The sequence below is a fragment of the Danaus plexippus genome, chromosome 7 (genome assembly GCF_018135715.1).
Source record: "Danaus plexippus chromosome 7, MEX_DaPlex, whole genome shotgun sequence".
Classification (NCBI taxonomy): Eukaryota; Metazoa; Arthropoda; class Insecta; order Lepidoptera; family Nymphalidae; genus Danaus; species Danaus plexippus.
The window spans coordinates 2,261,141-2,281,111 of record NC_083541.1 but is presented as its reverse complement, the minus strand read 5'-3'; the positions used below and the strand labels follow the sequence as shown (position 1 = coordinate 2,281,111).

The 19,971-nt window shown below is 28.0% G+C and overlaps 1 protein-coding gene and 1 long non-coding RNA gene across 2 annotated transcripts in view; both read right to left on the bottom strand.

The window, feature by feature from the left end:
- Positions 1–19,971, bottom strand: part of LOC116770508 (inositol-trisphosphate 3-kinase A) — a 77,739-nt gene that overhangs the window by 44,881 nt on the left and 12,887 nt on the right. The gene's annotated exons all lie outside the window — the stretch shown is intronic.
- On the bottom strand, positions 13,320–19,965 carry LOC133318781 (uncharacterized). Its single transcript, XR_009752530.1, has 2 exons — positions 16,435–19,965; positions 13,320–15,056 (listed from the first exon to the last, which is right to left on the bottom strand). It is a non-coding gene; the product is annotated as an uncharacterized LOC133318781 (long non-coding RNA).

The following is a 19,971-nucleotide window of genomic DNA, read 5'->3' as shown; positions in this document are numbered from 1 at the left end:
CGAGGGACACACCTCGTCTGCCCGTGATCACGGTTGCTGCAAAGTAACCGAAACGTCGGGATTATGTAGTTACTTATAGTTAATTATGTAAAAAATAATATATATTAGCCAAGAACAAGTTATGTTTATGTCAAACAGAATAATTTAAGTTTCTCCGTTTTCTTTAACAAATTAATTTGTCATAGATAATAATGTGTTGAAAACTAATGCGCCTGAAACTGTCTGGAAGTCGCATACAAAAAAAATATTATTCATATTTTTCTGTTGAAGTAAAAGTTTTTTATCATTTATATAAGAAAATAAACGGATATAATAAGCAAACGGGAAAGTTAAAATAAAAATAAGCATGCTTTTTCAAATGACAGCGAGATAGATGTTTCGCCATTAGGACGTTCATACTAATTGACATTACGTCTTGTGATACAAGCGAAAGATAAAGACACACTTGCTACTTATTGATTAAGTTCCGCTACCGATTCTATTAGTATTGATAATTAAAAGCACTCGGTGTCAGATATGAATCTTCATTATATATATGTATATATATATATATATATATAAAAATATATATATATATATAAATATATATATATATATATATATATTCTCAGTTTTGCAACAGAAGAGTGACATACATTTGTATTATTTGTTGATAGGACTTAAATTTAACTGAAAATTTATTTTTTACATAGAAAAGTATTATTATAAACTTAAAACCTGTACAGGTTTATGTATAATATCTTTATTATTTTCTTTCTTTAGTTTTTGTCCGTTTAGTTTTTGCTACAACTAACTGACTATCTATCACAAAATATCATTTCCTACTACAAAGACTTATTTATAGTTAAATATACCTAGTATTTTTTTTAACTTGTTTTTTAGAAATTATATTATGCAGAAAATGGAACTATGTAAGAAAATGTTTATCATATGTATTATATTCTACAACTTAATGTAAATACATTTGAAACATTTTGAATTTAAAACAAATTTATCTTTCAACGAGGAAAAATGTTGAAATATTATTATAGTAGAATTCATTATTTATTTAATTGCGAAACAGATATGAATAAAATTTCCTACGCCACCAGATTTTACGGCTACGATACATTGAGTGGAAATATATTTTGCGATTACTAAACCATTTATTTACGATAAGTGAAGATTACATGGGAGATGTCATTACGATGCCCTCGTACTGAACTTTCGCTTTTAAAACACAACCGGTTCAAATAATTTGGGTCTACATTTTTTTTAAATGCCAAAAACGATTTGATTACGAATTTACAAAATATACACATTGCACCTACTCGATTACCAAACCTTTTAAACTACGTAATGGTCCCCAAAATCGATTTTTAATACGCAAAATCGATTTATAATTCATATATATTATAAAAAAACAAAAGCGGTGTAACTTTATGTAAGTAGGTCCTCAGAGATAAGAATCGTTATGACTGTTAATTAAAACTGCACTACTTCGGCGTTTCGTTTAAAATAAACCTTCAGATCTGATAAATTATCACAAATTTTTTTTTTAACAAGTTCCTTAATTGCGTTACATGAAAAACTTACACATTATTCTTATAAGAACACATTAAAAAAGGATACATCATTGTGACTTCTGTTCTAGACACTTAAAATATGTACCATCCTAGTCATAATATATATACCAACTGCTTTCAGTAAATATTTCAAATTTCATATGTGATGAAATGCAATAAAATTATACAAAAAAAAACCAGTATTAACGACACAGACAATACATGCAAATATGAATTTAGTACAAACACATCACGCCTAAAGGTGATTTAAAATTTTGCTAATTTATTTATATATTATCAGAGAAAAATAATAACGTCTTATGATTATCTTTAATCAAAATTTCAGTCGAGTTATCTTTTCTTTCTGTCTTATAACAATAGTCCAGTGATTTGAAACGAAGCACATTATACACATACATATAGGGGAGGTACGTCCAAAATGACATATCGTTTTATTAATCATCAATAACTTCAATATTATTCATAATAGGAACATATTTTTTTCATACAACTTTGCTTGCAATTCTCATATAATTGTCTTACCTATATAATCAATTTGAAAAACTAAGAAACAAACTAATCTATTTCATTCTACAGAATTAAATTTTATAAATACTATCACGCATAATCATTTATTAATGATTGATACTCTATTGACTATACTACACAAAATATTTGAGTTAAATAATTATACGTTATTCCGCTACAGCCGTCAATTGCTTATTTCTTGAAATAAGCACACACAAAACTCATGATATATACGTAGGACTCAATCCCAACTACCCAACTCAATCCCAATACGACAGACACGTCTCTAATTGCCGCTGTTTCATATCTGATTTGGATTAAACCATTTTAATTTATAACTAAATAAAGTGGGCGGTTGCTGCGGGCTAAGACGAAATCACCATCCTCGGATAATAGTTATTATCAGTGGGTTATATTTTTATTATAAAAGTATTAATTATAATGTTACTTCATAATATTAAGCTCCTTTGATGTATGACATTTATATTATAAAATATGAATTTCGTAAGCTTAATATATATATATATATGTATATGTTATTCATGTTATTGATGTTAAAGTTTGTGTAGGTCTGCACTTTTGTTACTCAAACACACAAAACTGCTGAACCGGTTTGCGTAAAACTTTAAGATAATAATAGCACTGAAATCTAATAGAAATACATATATTATTTTTCTATTTGTATTTCAGATTTCTTTCGCGAGTATTCATTTACATAAAACTAATATTATTCGTATTTCATTCAATCGTGATCACGGATGGTGAAAAGCAACCGAAACGTGAGGAGTATGTAGTTTTTTAAAATAATAAAATACGCGTAGAAAATCCGAAAAATATTAGTTTTATTCAGATTTCTTTACCGGGTACGTTAACATTTCATTTTGTCGTTATCGGTACTCATGTAATATTACTCAAATTCAATTAATTATTGATAATTTATATACAATATCATTCAAAAATAATTATAAAAAAAATATATAATAAAAAAACTTTAGTAATAATTCGTATGACAGAATCGTCTCTGAAGTGAGCCAAATATCAAGATCCGATATACCCTTATTTACAATATTTTTAGTAAAGAAAAAATATATTCATATTGAAAATATAATACTTACATATAAAAATAAATTGTTATTTATATATACATTCAATACGTTTGTTATTCGTCTCACATATCCCATGAACAATAACTTTTCTTATACGAGGGCTTACATAAATAAATCATGACATAATTTTTCTCACCTTTTTCATATTTTCGTTTTATACAGAGTTATAAGAAAAAATTTATAGCCTCTCGTATCTTTTATATCTGACCGGTTACTGTTTGAGTGTAGAACTTCAAACAATAACTTAATTATGTATATATATATATATTGTTCTATTTTAATTAAAACGAAACGTTGAAAGTTTAGGTAGGTATTCAAATACCTATATCCGTTTGACGTAAAACCTACCATAGATAAATAGCGGATATAAAGTTTTAGTTCCAAACACCTGGTGTAAATTCATATAATAACTTAATTCATACATTAACTCCCTGAGACATGAAGACACGACGAAAGAGAGAGAGAGATTTGTTTTTATGACAAAGATTTAAAAACATCATCTTTTAAAACCCAACCAGAATCATCAAAGTTATAACAATCCCAACGTAAGGTTACAGTGCTTTCAATGAGTACAAACTGCAAGTATGAAACAATTAAATTATATTTCTTTATTATTCGCTTCAATTAATTTAACTATCCGAGTGATTTTAAGAACATTATTAAACATATCAGTTCATACGCCATAAGTTCGGCATATCAATTCAAATGCCCATCAACCGGGAACGTACTGAATTTCTAATATATATTTTTTTTCTGACCATAAATTACTCATAATCTTTCTTGATATTTTTATATAATTTCTTTTTAATATAAATCTTTCACCATCAAACTAAGCAGTCTTATAGCTTTAGATATTACAAGCTAGCTTCTACCGTAATGTTATTCTGTGACTGAGTACAAAAATGAAAAAACTGCTAACGCCGTGTAGCGTAACGATACCGACTATAATTAGACAGAGAATACTTATTAATTATTGATCTTAATCAAGCAAACCGATCATTACAATTATTATTTATTCATATATTTTTTTTAATTTGAATACGTACTTTTACAACATCATTGGGTAACGAACAATATTATCCTCTATAAACAATTTATAAAGAAATATCTATTTAAACAACAAAACTACGTACTTATAAACTCTTGCAAGTTCTTAGCAACCCAATAGTTATCTAAATATGCCTTCAAGTATAACAAAAAAATGAATCAACGATACTAATCGTTCGAGAAATCCTCCGACATAAATTCTACAATGTCATAGTCTGTTAAGAAATTAAAAATTCTTGCTATTGTAACTCCTTATCAAATTCATCGCTACATATTTATTAGGTAAGCATTGTTATGTCCGTATATTTAGTATTTACATAGACTGTTATCTATGACTATATTAAATGTACCAACAAAACAAACATTTATCTTTTCTCTACACACAATATTCCTTGTACTTGTTATTCAAGTTAAATATTTCCCTCGTATCTATTAATCTTATATTCTAAATATATAAAAAAAATCACTGATATTGTTCTTATATAGTGTTTATTCGCTATATACATACAAATTACCAATTATTAGATTAATTCTCAGATATTATAAATTATATTTATAAATTTTTATAAAAGTGACCTCTGTTATTTCGAACGTAGTTAATAATCAGATTATTTAAAATATCTAAATCATTTATAACATAAAAATTGGGTTTTGAATTAAATACGAAGCCAAGATAACATACTTTACCCCCAGTGGGTACGGTTTGGTGTCAACAATTATAATAAATACAATATGTATATATATATATATACTAATTTCTGCTCACGGTCCGCATCAATTTTAAAATTAGAAATGGGCAGATAACGTGGCATATTCTATTCCGACTTAGAAGCCTTAAAAATGCAGATTCCGGATTTTACGAACTTATATGTTTTTATATTTACGATCGAACAGGATGAAAACTTTCCGAAATCCGTCTCCTACTTTTAAGCTTCGTTACCGCTAATTTTTTGTCAAATAGTTATAAATAGTGTAACTAACACGACTTTCCTCTTTCCTTTATAAAGACATATATATAATACTATACAAGTGAGTAGGTATTATTGATAAATAATTTTAAAAATGTCAATGAAAACTCATTGGTTGTCCGTATTAATTATTGGAATCTCTTCGTAGTTTTTGTATTTTTTCATAATATAAACTATTCATAATTTATACACTCCATGATATAATAGCCGTGGAAACTGTTATAAACTTAAGAGAAACTATATTGTATTATAATCTGAATGTTTACATTAAATAAATTAATAAATCTAATAGTAAGAGCGAATATTCAATGTTATTACTTATGTACAAAGAACTATATTTAACAGTCGACTCATATGTTAAAATTTTTATTTAATTTAAAGCACATTTTATTAATAGGATTGTTTACAATTTTAAATATAAAAAGGGATCAATATTCGTATCAAAAATAATAACAATTTAGAGAATACATTAAGGTATCAAAAGTAAAACTAGTAAGAAATTTGCATTCATAAACCTCCGCCTGAGGTAGAATCAATTTATTCAGTAAGCTAAGTCCCAGTTTTCATATCACACTACATACGAAGCGTGATCTGTTTCTAATCCAGTAAATCGGGTAACACTATAACGGGGGATGATTTATGAATGAAAAACTACAAACGGTCCGTATGTAGCGTAACCAAGCCAACTTGTACTAAGCACCTTTACAGATTAATTTCTATGATACCATCACGAAGCGTGTTAGACATCGCCCGTGTTTCACATATCATGGACACCTTTTATCAATACATCTAGTAACGATCAGATAACAATAAGTGACAGCGTCTTTTTAACTCAGTACAAATGGTACATGACAGTTTAAAACAACTACATTACGAAACTATATCTATTTTAACTTGTATTTCAAGAACAGCGTAAAATTAAACACAAAAATATATCAAGCTTTACTTTCAAATCGTTAGATTCCTTTCATCACAGTCTGTATGTGAAGATTAAAACTATTATTCCTGCTTTATAGCACTCGAATATGCAATCAAGTGACTTGATATAAATTAAGTTTACTAAGACGGTACGCATAACATCATCGGCTCCTACCTGCTGTTAGGACTAAGTTGGTTTATATCAAACCACTGCGCTGTTAACAGGAACAAGTAATATGAATAAGATTTGTTAATTTAAAGTTCAAATGAAAATAATAGATATAAAAATGTTTGCTTTATTTTGTTCCCATAGTCTACACTTTAAAATACATTTCGAAAATGTAATTATTATTGGCATGTTAACTGTATTTTTACCATTAGTTTAGTTTAAGTTTCTAACTATATACGACGCCTTTCCCGTTTTTATTTTATTATCTACGTATACTGTAATGTGGGAACATTTACGTATGAAAAACTGATAACTCTCTGCTCTGAATTTTTTGTTTTCTGACGTAACTTTTATTTCTGTTTTCTCTTCTAATAAAAGTGCTCCAAAAGTAAAAATAACCAAATATAAAAGAATGAATTGTATTTTATAAACGCTAAAGTTGTAAGCGCAAAAAGCGTTTACAACCAGAGTTGTTTTAACGTATTTTCTTTTATTTCGTTGTAACTTTTTGTACGTACAGACAGATCCTACTTCAGCTAAATCTCCAAATGGAAGTATCGTATAATATTATCCTCACATGTGCTGCGCAGATCGTTGGCGTGTTTATTTTTGTAATCAAAATTCCTGTAGCTATAGAGAGTCGTTGAGCCAAAAAAATATTTCTGAGTTCGGTTTACAATACACCTTGTTTTAAATAAATCTTTATCTAATCAAAATCAAATAAATATTTATATGAATTTGAAATTTCGATTTATTGCATTTACTATAACATTACTATTGTAAAAACAATGACAGCTTCATAGTATTTTTTGTCGCGACGTCGTCATAGTAAGCACATCACGTATTCGTGACTGATACAAAACAAAATTGAACTTAATATCGACATAGTAGTATAAAAATCCAATAATACTCCTTTATTAACACGTTATAAATACACATTATACGTTTGAACCATTGCCGCAATTAGCGTCAAAGCGACGTTGAGATCGACTTACAGATTACCTCAATCAAAACGATCTATCGAAATACGATGCGCATAACTATGGTCAATATTATATTTATATAACAAGTACGCCTATATATGTTATAAATTTAAGAATCAATAATAAATATATCAAAGTTCTTATTGACATACAGATAAAGTACCAACCGGAATAATGACATGTTGAGATTATATTGTAACTAATGGTCAAACTGCACACAAACACATGACTCGTTAACCTCTGTATCGATGGAATTCCTATCGAACGCAACTTCGGATCCTAAGTTACAATAAACACAACACAACATCGTCATCTATAATCTATCGATAAGCGAATTCGCATCACTATACATATGTATATTTAAAAAACCCGAAATGTTTTAACGGTTTTACAATCGCAGGCGTGCAAACCGCTCACGAGTTGTTACACTACTAAGTACTGGGTAAGTTCTTTCGATCAAAATGCCTCGAACCGTGTAGGCCGTCTAGGCAGCGGTGTATTAATCCATGATAAGTTTAAGCGTTCTGCAAACATGGTTACCGTAGCATCGACTCGTCTAGTTTTTTCGATTGATTTAAACAAGCCAGTCAGCCGCTCGTAGCTCATATGAATAAAGTGACGTCTACTATGACATCACTTTGAAGTATATTAAAAAATGCTAGAGTTTGAAATGAACTGATTATATTATCATCAATTACGTTATACGAAATAATAAAATTCTAAGCGGCTCTGAATAGATTGAATAGATTTGGAAAAATCTATTATACTTTATGTACCTTTTTATGAGCTTACATTATTATCTACCAAACCATAATAATTAATATAAAAATGAAAGTAAAAATATGTTCTTTTGTCTATGGTAGTGAAAATGGATCCATCGACAAGAAGAGATAGTGTAAGTGTTGCAAAAATGTTCCTTGACACAAAAAAATATTATATCGTAACAAAATTGGCGAAGTTTTTGAAAAGTCAACAACCACAGCGGGGTTCTTCGGAAACTCATTGAATACGTGTGTACATCAAAGACACCCGCTGATTTAAATTACTAGAGGAATCTCATTTAAAATTATAATTAGATAAAACCTTATATCTTTGCATGTAACACCTACATATATGGATAGTTGAAATTTAAATATTGATTATACTTTTGACTTCTATTTCGTGAAGCAACAATTATTCTATATCTTTTAACATTATAAAGAGCTAAAATTAAATCTTGAGCCATTATTAGAAAGATCTGATCAATGAACTAAATAAATTTACACAATTCTACGGTTCCGCCGATATAGTAATGATTGTAATCAAAACATATAAGGGAAAGGAGGAAAATATGTGACGAGAACTTAAATTTTATATGTACAGTGAACTAAAATAAAGCGAGTAATATAAATAATATTGAAACATTTAAAATCTGTATAACCTGTAAACGAGTCCACCATTCTCTAATGCTTTCGCGTCTTTATCTCACGTACGATCCAGTTTATACCTTTTGTTACTTTGTCAAAATGGCGACTATTGCTTTTATTACTGACCCTACCGGTTTGAAAAATGTTTCATGAACATTATTTGTTTAAAATTTTTTTGTCGTAAAACAGGAGACACATTTAAAAACATGCGTTCTGTGTTCGGCTGAATGGAATTTTAAACTGTCATTCGCGAACAATTCGAGTCGCGGCCGAGATAAATTAACCTTACCGAACAAAAAAGAATGAAGAGGCAACAATATCATAAACAATAAAAGTTTTTTTTTTATTTTCGAATTCTTTATTTAAATAAAACCGAATAAAAAGCTGGTATGTCGAATATGCTGCGCCTGAAGTCCCAAGAAAAGTGATGCAAACACAGACAATAGAACAAATAAAATAACTCACATTATCAATAAATTCCGCCGCCGAATGGATTTAAAGAGCCGGCACTGAAAACAAAATTCTGGATACTTATTATTTAATCTGTACATTATGAAACCACATAAAAAATATGTTGATATACGTAAGATAAATTTCATACCTATCGCACTAATGACGTAACAAATTAAGTTAAATAATAATTAAAATAAGATTGTAATATTACAAAAAGTATGTTCAACAAATATTTTAATATGATTTGAATGAACTTGAACCAACCCTTAAAATATCAGACCCGACCTTTATTAATATATCTACAAGAAATACTTACTACAAATAAATCCCTTGCATTTGAAATAGCGAAATATTCTTACTATAAAAATTCATATATATATTTACGTTACGGTGAATTATTATAGAGATATAAATTTTATGGCGCATTATATAAAATGTGCTTATTCTTTTTATAATCCAAGTAGCTTATGAGTGAAGTGAACTCGTTTGGGAGGTGGAAATGTACACATCTAAATTAATGACATCCCTCGCATCGGTACAAAATAACTTGAAATCCAAGCGTGTTCTAGAAATAGCGTATACCGTGCTAGCTTACATGGAATAGACTTCATATAAATGTTTTATATTTATTGCGATTTAATTATATTTATGTACTGTTTTATTTAATTCAAAGAATTTCTTCTTTTGATTTCATATTTTTAATTAGAGGCATAGAATGTTTATTTGAAAAATATGTTACCTTGTCCAAAACAGTGATATACATACTCATTGTTCACACACATTTTTCGTAATATATCAATAAATCTAACCGTCAAAATAACAAGAAGCATATAATCAATATAATAATTTATCCGTATCTATATATAATTAGCGAAACTCGGACATAGACACGCATATAAATCACGCAATGGCATGCAATATATCTCCCACCAATATTGTTTATATCGCCATATTCAACACCGACTCCAGTACGTTTATCACTTTTATACTCTTAAGATTTCCTAATAAGACCTGGATTTATCTATCCTTTTAAAATAAATATTAATACAATATATCTAAGTATAATTGGCTTATAAATATTTCATACTCAACATTATATTGTGTTCGCTTTGAAAATAAACGTCCGATGACATTACATGACATAACACGATAAGGGCTGAATGTGGCTCGTTCTTTGCTTCATGAAATTGAAATCTGACAATGACATCTCGTATTTCGTTCTTTGACAGATTGTTTATTTCTCTAATACATCCTTTAGATGATGAAGGCGGCATTTAAAACATACTTGTGAAGTATAAGTATTGTAATAAAATACTATACATGCGAAGATATAACAAAATAATATTTTACTGCTTATCGAAAATAATAAAAAAAAATGGAATAGATAGGTAATATGCGTGTAATATTTTAATTGAATGACATAAATTTATTTGAACTTTGGAAAATATTTAAAGTTTAAGCTCCGCTTTAAAAGGTACAAGATTTAATAACTCGATACATTGAATGATGTACTATTCACTTTATGTGTATTCACATATAAATAAATATTTATACACCTGCCCGATGCGTTCTAAGAAGAAGAATGTTATAGCTTTTCCCGTAGATAATAAATTAAAAATAAAACGACACTTTGGCGAAGGCACTTGTTAATCCCGACATATCTAGATGTCGATATTCAACTTAAAATAATGGCCATAAAATGTAAATAAAAATATAAAGCGTACTAAAAAAAATTGTTTATGGTTGATTTTATTTATTTAAAGTACATTATTAATATGATTAACAATAATACATTGCGAAAAAAATATTATTAGAATTATTTTTTCTATAGTCTATAAATTAACAAATGCGTACTTTAGAGTGGGTTAAAAAAATATATACTCGTACGTGAAACAAAAACCGTTTTTGACGCCTACTAAATTTACATAGCAATCAATTCGGTCCTACTAAAGGTATTACAAAATTAAGCAGGCTGAATGAAATATATATCTTTAACATATGTACTATGGATAAAACATAGAAATATAAATGCAAAACCTATGTGTATATTTATGTTCATATATGTAAATGAGGTTATTTACTAAAATAAGCAAAAACCGAACTATTAAAAAACAATAATTGATTCCGTTTATTTTTATACTTTTCCTGAATTGTGATATGAATAATAAATATAAGGATGTATATTTTTATAGTTTTTAGTTCATTCTAATTTTAAAAGGGAGGAGCTTCAATTGAAGCTCCTGTAATCATGCAAACGAAACGAAACCGCTCGAAAATAAGAAAGAAAGTGTATTGGATTAACATTAATAATCAATTAAAGGAAAAAGCTTAGATTGATATAATGTTTTTTTAATACTAACTTAAACAAAACAAATTACCTACACAACCAAATCGCAAATGCTCTTGAATATTAAGATATTTCAACTTAAAACCCTTTAGTTGGATAAAATGACCAACGAAGAATATATGCGAGAAAACTAAGACAATTTTCCTATAATTACCTCAAATTCCTTGCTGCTTAAATTATATTTCATAATAATGAGATCAAAGACTTTCGCGAGTTTTATTCATTTAAATTTTAAATGAAACTACTATTTTTCGGATATACTACGCGCACTTTATTTTTGGGAGTATGTAGTTTTAATAAAATAAAGCAGGCATAGTATATCCGAAAAATATTACTTTCATTTAAAAAAATATATATTTCATAATTTTCACAAATATTTTAAATAAGATGAGGAATATTTAAATGAAACTAATATATTTCGGATATACTACGCGAATTTTATTATTTTAAAACTATATAATCCCGAGGTTTCACATCTCGTCTGCCCGTGATCACGCTTGCTGAAAAGTAACCGAAACGTCGGGATTATGTAGTTTTAAAATAATAAAATTCGCGTAGTATATCCGAAATATATTATTTTCATTTAAATGAATAAAACTCGCGAAATTCTTAGATCTCACTAAGATGAAGAATAGAATCAACACTAATTTATTAGAACAACTTACGCAATGATAGGCAAAGACTACATATTAGGTTTTCATTTTATATCGAAATAAAAATAATACCTCAATTCTAATTTATTCCTGTGATAATTAATTGAAATTAAAATGTTAATAACATTTGATTATGACTGCATTGTCCCAAAAAAAATTAAGACACGTCCAGCAGTGGTGAAAAATATAAGGGATATTTTCTTGTTGCACGATTTTTTTTTTATATATTTTTGATACTTTTAAATACACATGTAGTTATTTTGGTTCAGCCCGGAAAGTTTAAGAACGTAATAATTTTCCCATTACATTAAGTAATACAGATTATAGTATGCTTATCCGAAGATTTATTTGTTTTCAAATATCTCGTGTGAGTAAAGTCACTAGCAAGACATTCGCATTCCCCCTTCTCTATGGATATATATGGATATATGTATATTCATACCTTAGAGCTTAGGGCTTAGGACTTAGGGGATAACGAACATTATCGCATTATCGCAAGGACTATGGGGACGGAGGGTTGCCCGTAGTTTTGATTACAATTTGTCAGGGTCAGCCCTAACAATTGTATCCGCCCCTAGCTAGTGATACTTTTGGATTTAATTCGTTGGAATACTTTTGGATTTAATTCGTTGGAATACTTTTGGATTTAATTCGTTGGAATACGTAAAATAATGCAATGTTGTAATATTAAATATTTTTCTCTAATCAAATATATAACGATCTGGAACTTAACTTCTAGTTGACATTCAAATCGTAAGATAATTGCCATAGCAAAATATTTTTTCTTTAGATTGGAAAAGATAGTTAAAGAAAAAAAAAACTGTTATGGAGATGTGAAGATTGCGCAAGTGGAGCCTTACATACTCTAAGTAACCCTTTGGGCTGGCTGTATTACCTATTTGTAGCAACCAATATCAATATAATTCATTAAATCTGGTTTGACTGCTCCGTCCGTGCTGCTAATATTTGTTATAGAAAAATTTAAGACAAAATTATTTTTTAAACTAATAATAAGATTAATAAAATATTTTAGATATTTAATTCAACAAGTCCGTGTAACAAAGAACGTTTCATAATAATTTTTAATCAATTTAAATTAAGCAAATGGTAGAAAAAGTCTAATCATATACGAGTATGTATGTACCGATATATATTTTTATTTGATGGGCCATTAAATATAATAAAGAATAAAAATAATTATTAAACAATCACTTTTATTACAAGTCATAGTTACGCTGAGGCTCATATTATAATACCAACAACTTATGTATAGAATACAATATAGTATAACTTATACAAAATAACTAAATTTCACTCTATGCAATAAATGAAAAGTATATCATAAGATAGTTTTACTTATATTAACTTTTTTATTTTATTATATTTTTGGGTTATTATTATTGTTTTTACAAACATCAAAGTAATTAAATGATAACCATGATATGTTTAAATTGTTATTCTTGGTTACTATTCTGGAATGCTCGTTTAAAACTTATGCGGTTATAAAGTTTTCCGACAAAATATAACAGTCTTATATAAATAACGGCATAGAATAAATAGAACGAATATATTGTTAATAATATTGCACAGATTATAAGTTACGAGAACTTATTTAAAAAAAAATATTAATTAATTAAAACATATTCATGCTGAATAAACATATTAACTTATCTGTAAATTTAATAAGATTAACATTTGTAAATATTATTTGGTTAATATCATTACGAGTAATATCTCGAGTACACAATTCAACGGAAACGCGTATATTAATAATTTATAATTTATTCGTAGATTTTTATATGAAAAACATTTTATTGTTCCAGGAAGGTTACTTCGAGATATTGAGTAAAGAAAGTATCATTAATTTGAATGAACTTGATAATTATAAGTAAAATTTGGAATCCTAATATATTTTTTAGAAATAACATTTTAACACAGACAGCTAATAAATTTAAATAAATGTAATTTTATGAGTGTTACACTAATAAAATATTAATTATGCAAGAATGTCATTGGAAACAAAATAAAGATATTTTGTTTGCAAATTTTTAAATGGATTTGCAAAATAGCTGACATTTCGATACACTCGTAACACATGGAACAACAAAAGTTCTTCAATGAAGGGGATCATAAGGATAAGGGGTAAGAAGTATTTATGCATAGCTATATGCTTACACCAAGTCTATTGTCACACCATATACTGAGAGTTTCCAACTTCTCATTGAATTACCGACGTCAATACAACACCTAAAGTACGAAGAATAATGTAACAAAAACAATTATCTATTCCTCAATTTTGTGCATTATTACATTGCAATAAATCTGTACGTTATTTAAAATTAACGTAATTATTGAATTACAGAAATAGATAACTCTTTAAGGAAACTTGTATTAAAATGTATAAGCGTCTTAAATATAAACATAAGAATCTTTGGAGGAAGTTATTAGCCGACGGGACACAAAAGAAAAATTGATAGCTACAAATATATAGGACGTAGACTCTATCACTCTTAATTTACATTAACATTTTACACTTAATACTGTAGTAATCTGAGATATATTGATTCTGTTATAATATAATTAAATATTCATAATAATTGTATTATAAACATATTTAAACAAAAAAATATTTATTTAAAAGTTGCCTTCGTATAAACAAGCTATAATTGAAAATATCTAAAAAGTAATATATCTTCGCATTTATTTTCATCTCACTAAAATGAAATGACGAAATATATCCGAAGATATATCTCAGGATATATTTTGGAAAATATAAAGATGTTTCTATATTAATAAATGAATAATATGTTAATAAAAGAAAACGGATGTAACTAAAATTAAAATACATAGAAGCCTTGTTCCCGATGAAGTGGTTCCAGGTCCAGCCATCGCCAGGTCGCTCAGGAGTCAACGCCCTCAATCAGCGTTTATTATCTGTAACAAGCAATACTCTTTATTTCTCAAATCTACGAATTGATTCCTGAGCGACCTGTACGAAAAACCGTTAAACATAACCTCCGTCTTCTCTGGCATCCATCTTCGGTTTTTCGTAACGTCGCTTTGGTCCGTAACTAAAATAACTTTAAGAAAACCGTAACATCAAAGGAGGTGGTATCATTGATCATTTTTATTTTGATTAAAATATAAAATCTTGAATAACTATCTATGTTTGTTTTGCTGGATTTGGAATACTCCGGATAAATATTTAGAATATAGGTATTGTCAACGTGGACACATCACAAAGATTAGTTTTCATAGTCTAAGCAAAAATTGTTTTGGAAATAAAAATCTATAGAAAAACAAAGATCAAAAATGAAATATTTATCGAGAAATAGCTCTCAAACATACAAACAGTCGGATCAGTTGTAACTTAGTTTTGAAGTCTGTAATAAAATCAGACCTAAAGTGGGTCGTGCGTCATACAACGACCTCAAAACAACATAGACGTAGCCTTCGGAGCGAGCGGTTTGACTTGGGGCTTGTTTACATACTTAGAACATTAATGCATGAACATCTACCTAAAACTACATTAAAATACAAACATAATCCTCACTAATATCACAAATGCGAGAGTGTTTGTTATGATCTTACAAATTAACGGATTTTAAACTCACTTCTGATACACATCATAAAGGGCAGGGGCCATATATAATGCCATATTTATAAATAAAGTTAAATTAATCATAACTTATCCATCTCCATGTGTAAAATTCTCGGTAGTCCCTCGACTTTCGGTTAAATATAGCAATGTAGGTTACATGCAGACTCATACATATACATATGAAATGCATGACGGATGTTGTTTCACATTTAAAAATCATGCTAAGCAGATTTTCATACAACTCTACAGTTAAGTAAGACATATCAAAATACACTGAAATTAGACGGAGAGATGTTAATAATATGTTAGCAAGTAAAACTGGAAGAAGAAGCTGAATCTTAAAATATATTACTAACCAATAACAGTGTCTGGACAAATTATTATTTAAGTAAAGCATTGTAGATTCAGAAATTTTTAAACGTATTTTACGTATAAAACATATAAATTTATTCTCATTATATATAATATCTTAGTTGACGTCTTTATAACCCGTTATGCAAAACTAAAAATTACATAAAAATCCAAAACAACAGGTCGTTAGGAACTATTAAATCTGTCATATAAATATTGATTTATTATTGAAAAGAACATCAACAATAGGTAGAAGCTATCGATTACGATCTAACGCATTATACAAACGACATAACGGATCATACAAAGAACATCTAACGCATTATACAAATGACATAACAGATTATACAAAGCACATACAACAGATTATATAAAGTCCCAAGGCATTATTCGAAGAACACAAACGTATGCGATCGTTCACACAGTAATTACGACAATTTAGTAAGCCAACGATGACACTGTTAGTTGGAAATTGAAATCAATTTTATGTTGGATGCCATCCTGTTTTATAACAAGCGACACGCTTGCAACGAGTGATTCGACACTTGCTCACACAATAGGGCTGGCGATTGGTTATACGAGTATATTAACTAAACAATTAAATAAAGAAATTTCACAAAAATCTAAAGGAAATTATAAAAACACTCATAAATTTTTTTCTATGACAATATTCCAAATGAAATCATATATGAATAGTATAATTTACACTTAAAAGTAAATTTGTAACCATTGTTATCATACTCGATACATACAGATTAAAAATTTTATTAAATGCTTAAATACATGTAGCAATTAAAGCTAGCTGCTGAATAAAAATAACAGAGAAACATATAATTTATCAATGTGTACTTGTCTTAGATATTTATAGAGACATATGGGTAACATAAATGACATTCAAATCTGCGAAACACAAGTCTCTTAGGTAACAAAAATAATAATATGAGGATTATTACATATGTCATTAGCTTGTGAACGTAACGATTAATTTCAAAGAAATTGTTTAATATAAATATGAACATATATTATCTCTGATTTCTAAATGATTGTAATACATGATTACCGTAACGCCGGCCCTACAAAACCACACATACGAACATATAAACACACATACATACATACACACACACATATAAAACCGGTCGATTGACGTCAATGGTGGGTGGGACAACTATAAAAAAAATATAAAACAACCTACTATAGAAAACAACAAAGCTATAACAAGCCATTGTGTACTTTTCATCATTAATGAAGCAATCGAGTCTTTTTTTTCTCTCAATACATTATAAATATTAAATTGAAATTTACGAGTACCTACATTAACTAACAGACTTCAATTCACGGAGCAGAACATTTTTTTTCCTTACCGCAAAATGACGTCAGTGGTATGATATACATACATATATAAGAATGTTTTAACAAACTCGCTTATTGTGTTACAATATATGCTACCCAACAAAGCTGATGTGAGAAAAATTATAGTAAACAATACACTCGTATTGAATTACAGGAATTGTTTATCATGATGCTCTTAGAATTAATAATTAGTTAAAATATATGAGCTTTCAATAATATTTTTATTTAATCTGTTAAGCAAACAAGGTAAAACAAATCAAATCTTATAACCAGAATATACCTACGACCCCGCAAAGAGCTTCATCAATCTCAATATAAAACTATTACAAAAATTTATTAACTAAATAAAAATTATGTTTAAAAAACGATAAAATTTAAAGGTCTAGTTCACATTTAATTAGTGTCCCGTTTGACATTAGCAATAACATGACGGCGGAAACGAACATCCGGCCTTAACAAAATGACAGGATTAAAACTGACAAATATATATATATATTATTTTATCTCGTTCTGTCATGGAAAAATACAATGTGAAGCTATTTAAACTTTAGCTGAATAAAAAAAAACTATTTATTAAGTTATGCAATCGATAAATAAAAAACATGAAAAAAAAATGGCAGTTGGTTAATTCAAAGCGAGTTTTTCTTGAGATCGTATATAAAACTTTAAATTTTTGTGATCATATCTTTTACTATTCAGCCACTGTCATAATACCACTCTTTAACACATTATCTGCGTAAAAAGGTTTTGCGTGTATATTTACGCTCAGTATTGATAGTAAACATACGAAAACGCTAAAAAGCTAAAATAATTTTTAAGAACAATCTGTCCTATTGTCCTTATCTTTCCAAATTTTAATAAATTAAAATAAAAACTATTCATTAATTACTTCTTTTTCCAAGTCGGTTAAACAGTGATAAACAAGATCAATTGTTATGAAATTTAGAATGCCGATAAACAATAATCTCATGCACTTAGACATTAGGTACGCAAAGAAAAGTGTAGCATTGCTTAGATTTAAAGTAAATTTTTAAAAATGGAATGTATTCATTTTTTTTCAATTCTTTTAATTAAATATCTCATCTATATTTTTGTTGACAGTCTATAACTATAAGAAGAATTATTGATATAAATAATTTAGAGTGTTACCAACATTAGAACAGCACATAATAGGTAATATTAATTTGAAAACTTTGTTATTGCAAGACAGAGAAAACAGAATTGTAGACTAATATATATCGGATTTACTACGCGTTTAAATTATTTTTAACAACGCATCCATATTCCCGACGTTTCGTTTACTTTGGAGCAACAGAGTTCACGGGCAGACGGGGTGAGAAACGTCGGGAGTATGTTGTCAAGTAATTATAATCGCGTAGTAAATCCGAAAAATATTAGTTTTATTACAGAAGCGTGGACATCAGACGAAGTTGGAATAAGGTCTGTAAGCTTCATAAGAAAAATATGACTTTAAAGTAAATTATCGATTCAAATGAAAACGATAAACTTGTGGATTTCGAGATTTTAATTTCGCTTGTTAATGAAAAATTAGAATTTTCCTGTGGAAAGATTTTCACCCATACTAAAAAGCTTCGTTATTACAGAATTTAATTTAAAGGTATGTTTATTACCTTCTACATTATTATATATAGATACGAAAATGATAGATATTTTTATATGATCAAGAAAATGTTACCAGTAATAACATCGGTAATCTAATCACATATTAAAACAGAACTACGAATTTAATTAATGTATACTTTAATTAACATATCTGCAATATTTTAATAAGCATTTTAATTGACAGTACAATACATTGACGTCAATAGGCGTGATAAAATAAAATCAGGAAAATAAATAATTCTAATGATCTCGGGGTGTTTGTTTGTGTGGTTAAAAATAATGGAAAACGATTAAAATCATACATCCGAAAATTATTCTCATTAATTTCGTGGTGTTTGTAATGGATAATATTTTTTATATTCGTCACGAAAACGTCAATAAAAATTACTCATTACGACATATAACAATAACAATTTATCTAGATCAATAACTTACTTGACATGCTTCATTATAACCGCCTTGTTTTAAAGAACAATGTATCGGTAAATTGTGGAATTGATGATGTCTTTATCAATTCTTCTCCAAATTTTAAAAACGTAAATAAATAATTTTGTTACAACAAGATTAACTCCCAACTCCCATCAAAAATTTTCTTTTCCCCTTCAAATTCGGACGCAATTAAAGACAATACTTTTTATACTAAATGTTTAGTAAAACTTTGTTACTTTGCATTTACGGATCATTCACTTATATATGTATCACTTATTTTAAACATATCAAAGAATTACTTGGATACTCATAGTATCTGCCACTTTATATGTATGTATATATGTACATAGAATGAATTATTGATTAAAAACATTGGCCACCCACAACCTTAAAATTATAAATTTATTAATTCTGTACTTACCTGTATTATTTCAGTGAACATTACAAATTTTCTAAAATAAATAACTTTATATGGTAAATCAATTGCAAAAC